Genomic DNA, 5,601 nt, shown 5'->3' with positions numbered 1-5,601 from the left:
GTTCTTCTACTCCTGGGGTCTATAAGTCACACCTACCCGAGTTACTTGACTTTTGCCAAATTGTAATGGAACCCAAACTGACTCTGTTCTCCTCACCAACTTGTGTTAAGTTAGATTTTGTTATTTTTCACATATAGTGCTACCCCTCCCCTTTCTTGTGTTTTCTGTCATAGTTACATAGTACATAAGGTTGAAAAAAGTCCATCAAGTTCAACCCTTCTACCTAACCTTCCTACTCTTGATCCAAAAGAAGGCAAAAAAACCCTACTTAAGCTACTTTGAATTCTGCCATCAGGGAAAAAAATTCCTCTGACTCCAAAAGGCAATTGGATTTCTCCTTGGATTAAGAAGCTCTAAAATATTAATTAATTCTGTTTGTAGCCCTGTATGTCATGCCTTTAAAAAAAAACCATATATATATATCCAGACCCTTTTTGAAGGCATCTATGTATTGGATACTTCCTTGGCAGTGAATTCCATTATTGGAATATACCTTTATTGTCCTCACTGTAAAGAATCCCTTCCTTTGCCGTCTATGAAACCTGCACTCTTCCAGTCTCAGAGGGTGACCTCTTGTTCTTTGTATATTTCTGTTAATGAACAGGTCACTGAAGAGCTCTTTATATTGGCCCTGCATATATTTTTATAACGTTATCATATCCCCTCTGAGACGCCGTTTTTTTAGCTTATATAATTTTAACTTTTTTAGTCTCTCTTCATAACTAGTATCTCCCACTCCCCTTATTTATTTATTTTGTAGCCCTCCTTTGCGCTTTTTCTAATTCCATAATGTCCTTTTTAAGGACCGGTGCCCAGAATTGTACCGCCTATTCAAGGTGAGGTCTTACCAATGACCTGTAAAGAGACAAGATAATATCCTCCTCCCTTGAATCAATACCTATTTTTATGCATGCCAAAACCTTATTGGCCCTCACAGCTGCTTGTTGGCATTGCACACTGTTGTCAAGTTTGTTATCAACCGTTACTCCTAAGTCCTTCTCATTGGTAGTTTCCCCCAAGGATATTCCATTTAAAGAATAGGTTGCATTTTTATTATTTTTACCATAATGCATAACTTTGCATTTCTCTATATTGAACCTCATCTGCCACTTGCACGCCCAGTCCTCAACTCTGTCTAAATCTTCCTGCAAAGAAGAAACATCAAGATTAGTCTGAATTACCCGGCTTAATTTTGTGTCATCAGCAAAAACTGTGACATGGCTCTCAATGCAGCTTGGGAGATCATTTATAAATAAATTAAAAAGAAGAGGACCGAGGACAGACCCCTGAGGCACTCCACTTAATATCTGCGTACAGGCTGAGAAACATCCATTCACAACAACCCTCTGCATTCTATCTTTTAGCCAATTTCTGATCCACATACAGACATTTGCACCTAAGCCTATTTCTGTTAATTTTTATGTGGAACCGTATCAAATGCCTTAGCAATGTCCAGATAAATCACATCTACAGCCACCCCCAGGTCTATATTTTTACTAACTTCTTCATAGAATGCTTATAGGTTCGTTTGACAAGACCGGTCCTTCACAAATCCATGTTGACTTCTACTAATTGGATTATGGATCAAGATATGATCTTGAATGTATACCTTTAGCAACCCTTCAAATAATTTCCCCACTACCGATGTTAAGCTTACTGGCCTGTAATTGCCCGGTTGAGATTTTGATCCCTTTTTAAATATGGGCACATCTGCCTTGCGCCAATCTAATGGAACTATGCCTGAGCTGAAAGAATCCCTAAAGTTTAGTAATAATGGTTGGGCCAGAATTAGGCTTAGCTCCTTCAGTACCCTTGGGTGTATACCATCTGGTCCAGGGGCCTTGTCTACCTTAACAGTATTTAATTGCTTGAGCACTTTTTCTTGTGTCAGCCAATCCCATGTTTGCTGCAACGGTTCCTTAAAATTAGCCAGCAGGGGCTCCGGCATTGGTTGTTCCTTGGTATAAACAGAAGAAAAAAAAGCATTTAACCCCTTGATGACAATTGCCGGTCCGGGCACGTCACCGAAAATCGTGACGATTATGACAATTGACGTGCCAGGACCGGCACGTCTTTAAACGGGTGAAAAAATCGATCCGTGATCGATTTTTTCACTCAAACGGTGTTGCTCTAATGCCTCGACATCGAGGCATTGAGCAACACCAAAAAAAACATTCCCGCCCCCCCCCGATCGCTCCTAGGAGCAAATAAAAAAACATGTTTGAAAGACTGCACTTCTTTCAAACATGGCGGCGCCCGCCGCCGAAAAACGGGTTTAGGAAGCGATCGCGAGTCGCTTCCTTTGCTTAGCTGGTGTTGCTAAGATGCCTCAGTATCGAGGCATCTTTGCAACACCTGTTTAGCAAAGGAAGCGACTCACGATCGCTTACTAAATGCTCAACTTACCTTTCCGGTGCCGGCGTCTTCGAAACACACGCGGTGTTTCAAGATGGCGGCGCCCATCAAGCCGGGGGGCGGAGCCTGCTGTCATCATCGGGGGGGGGTGTTGCTGGATGTCATGGACATCCAGTGAATAACACCCCTAGTGGTCAGATCACTCATAAGAGTGATCATGATTTGCTAAATCAAAGGCAATGTTTTCTAAACATTGCCTTTGATCAGTATTGGATCTGCCCCCCTCCTTCACTTGCTTCTAGTGAGGGAGAGAGACAGATCGGTGTGTTTTCTGGTATTTCAGGTATTCTCTAATAAAAAAATATTTATATATTGATCCAAAGGCTCTTATAAGAGCCACCCATATAATATTAACCCCTTCATTGCCATTGATCACTGCATAAACAGTGATCTTGCATAGTGGCAATTGTTTTTGGGGTTTTTTTTTTTTTACATTTTTTTTTACTTTTTTAGGTTTTTTTTTATTTTTTATTATAGCCATTAACCCTTTCCTTCCCCACTATTTTTGCTGCAATTGTTACCATGCAGCGGTATACGGCTGAGGAGGCGTATGCCTTTTTGGCCACAGATTCTGAGGCCACTGATACAGCGTCAGATTTTGACGTTGGTCAGTTCACAGATACATCTAGTGATGTATCTGTGGCTGTTAGGACGCCTGCCACACGTAGTCGTGGCAGTGCACCAGAGGCATGGGTAGCGCCTAATAGGTACAAGCCAGCTATCCCTCCTTTTTCTGGAATTCCTGGCATCAATATTGATGTTACAGGATTCACTCCACTGCAATTTGTGCAGGTTTTTTTGGGAGACGATGTCTTGGGAGACATTGTCACACAAACAAACATTTATGCCCTAATTCTTTTTGGGCAAAACAGCCATGGACTCCCATTGACGTGCCAGAATTTCTTAAATTCTGGGCACTCACAATGTTAATGGGCATTATAAAAAAGCCCTCCATCCGCTCCTACTGGAGCACCAGCCCCATCTTTAGTACCCCCATTTATGCCCAAACTATAACTAGGCAAAGGTATGAAATGATTCTTCGTTTCATGCATTTTAGCGACAACAGCCTGTGCCCCCCTAAGGAGGACCCTCAGTTTGATAGGCTCTACAAAATCCGCCCCCTGAGTACCCATCTCGCTGCCAGGTTTCCAGAGGTTTATACACCTGGAAGGGATATCTGTGTGGATGAATCCCTGATGAAATATAAAGGAAGGTTGGGATTCAAGCAGTATATTCCTTCCAAGCGCTCTAGGTATGGAGTGAAGGTGTATAAGCTCTGCGAGAGCAAGACAGGGTATACTCATGCCTTCCGGGTATACGAGGGTAAGGATAGCTACCTTGACCCTCCAGGTTGCCCAGACCATCTGGGCACCAGTGCCAAGATTGTTTGGGACCTAATATTCCCCCTTATGAACAAAGGCTACCACTTGTATGTAGATAACTTCTATACAAGCGTCCCTTTGTTCAAGCTGCTGTATTGTTTCGATACGGTAGCTTGCGGTACTATAAAAAAGAACCGCTTGGATTTCCCACAACACCTGGTACGAACCCGGCTAGGAAAGGGGGAGACCTCAGCTCTACGCCAAGAGGAGCTTTTGGCATTGAAGTTCAGGGACAGAAAAGATGTGTGCATGCTGAGCACCATCCACGATGAGAGAACCGTGGAGGTTTCTGTCCGTGGCAGAGCTGAGGTTGTAAGAAAGCCAGTGTGCATCAGGGCCTATAATAAGAACATGGGTGGAGTTGATCTGTCAGATCAACTCCTACAGCCCTACCTCATTATGAGGAAGACAAAGGCCTGGTACAAGAAGGTTGCAATTTATCTAATGCAAATTGCAACCTATAACGCTTTTTTGCTGCACAAAAAAGCAGACACTGGGCTGAAGCTGTCTTTTTTGCAGTTTCAGCTCGAAGTAATTTCAGGTATCTTGTACCGTGATGCACCTGGTCCCCAAGTAGTGATGGGAACCAACAGAATTGGGGCTACCCATTTTATTTTTAAAATCCCCCCTACAGCAAAGAAGCAGAATCCCCAAAAGAGATGCAGGGTATGCCACAGCAGGGGGCAAAGAAAGGACACCACATTTTACTGTCCAGATTGCCCTGGAAAACCTGCACTCTGTGTCGGTGACTGCTTCAAGCTGTATCACACAGTTTCCCATTTTTAATTTTTTTTTGTTCCTGCTCCATTTTTGTATTTTTTTTTTTGTAATTTTTTGTTACATTTACTGTTTTTAGCTTTTATTTGCTCCACCATTTTTAAGCGTTTTTATTTGCGCTGTCAAGTGAACCCTGTGTCCATTCCGTGGCATGAGGGACCACTTAAGGTGCTAGATCAAATCCCTTCTTGGAGATAGGCCAGGCTTTCTTGTAACCTGTCCCTACTGATAGTTGGGTACAAGCATTTTTCTTTACCCAGATGTAAAATTCCTACTGAATTTGAATTGCTCATGTTCCAAATGTCCCCCAAACAATCTGACAAACCCATGCATGTGGGGTATCAATGTACTCAGGAGATGTTGCTGAACACATATCGGGGTGTTGTGTGACAGCAACATATACCAGGAGCTGTAATTTCACACCTGAAGTACAAAGTATGTGAAAAAAACACCAAAAACAATTACTATCACAAACTTTGACAAGGGTTGGTGGTAGGATTAGTGCATGGAAAGGGTTAAACTATCAGCATCTAAAATACCCTGGGGTGTCTAGTTTTCAAAAATATATGGTTTGGTGGGGTAAATTTAATTTGCTGGCTTCAAAGATACCCGAAATACCACATAGAGACAGAATTACCAGATTCAGAGAAAAATGGTTTTGAATTAGCAAAACGCTACTTGTACTTATTGCCCCATAACGTGTAGAAGAAAGCAAAAAAACATAAAAACATTGGGTATTTCTAAACTCGGGACAAATAGTAGAATCTATTTAGCAGGTTTTTTCAGTAGTTTTTTATGATGAATAAAAGATTTTTCAAATAAAAGTGAGAAAATGTTTTTTTTTTAAATTTTTCGTCATATTTTATTATTTTTATTATAGGAAATTACATCATATGAAAAAAATTATGGTGTCTGAAGAAAGCCCTTCTTGTCTTGAAAAAAACAATATATAACTTGTGTGGGTTTAGTAAATGGGTTAAGAGAAAATTACAGCTAAACACAAACACCGCAGAAACGATAAAACAGC

The 5,601-nt window shown here is 41.4% G+C and overlaps 1 non-coding gene across 1 annotated transcript; it reads left to right on the top strand.

Moving 5' to 3' along the window:
* The first annotated feature begins 4,688 nt into the window (after positions 1–4,688).
* On the top strand, positions 4,689–4,818 carry LOC128468520 (small nucleolar RNA SNORA35). The gene has a single exon (XR_008345855.1). It is a non-coding gene; the product is annotated as a small nucleolar RNA SNORA35 (small nucleolar RNA).
* Positions 4,819–5,601: the final 783 nt, after the last annotated feature.

This window comes from Spea bombifrons, chromosome 1 (genome assembly GCF_027358695.1).
Source record: "Spea bombifrons isolate aSpeBom1 chromosome 1, aSpeBom1.2.pri, whole genome shotgun sequence".
Classification (NCBI taxonomy): domain Eukaryota; kingdom Metazoa; phylum Chordata; class Amphibia; order Anura; family Pelobatidae; genus Spea; species Spea bombifrons.
This window is presented reverse-complemented; position numbering and strand designations above follow the sequence as displayed.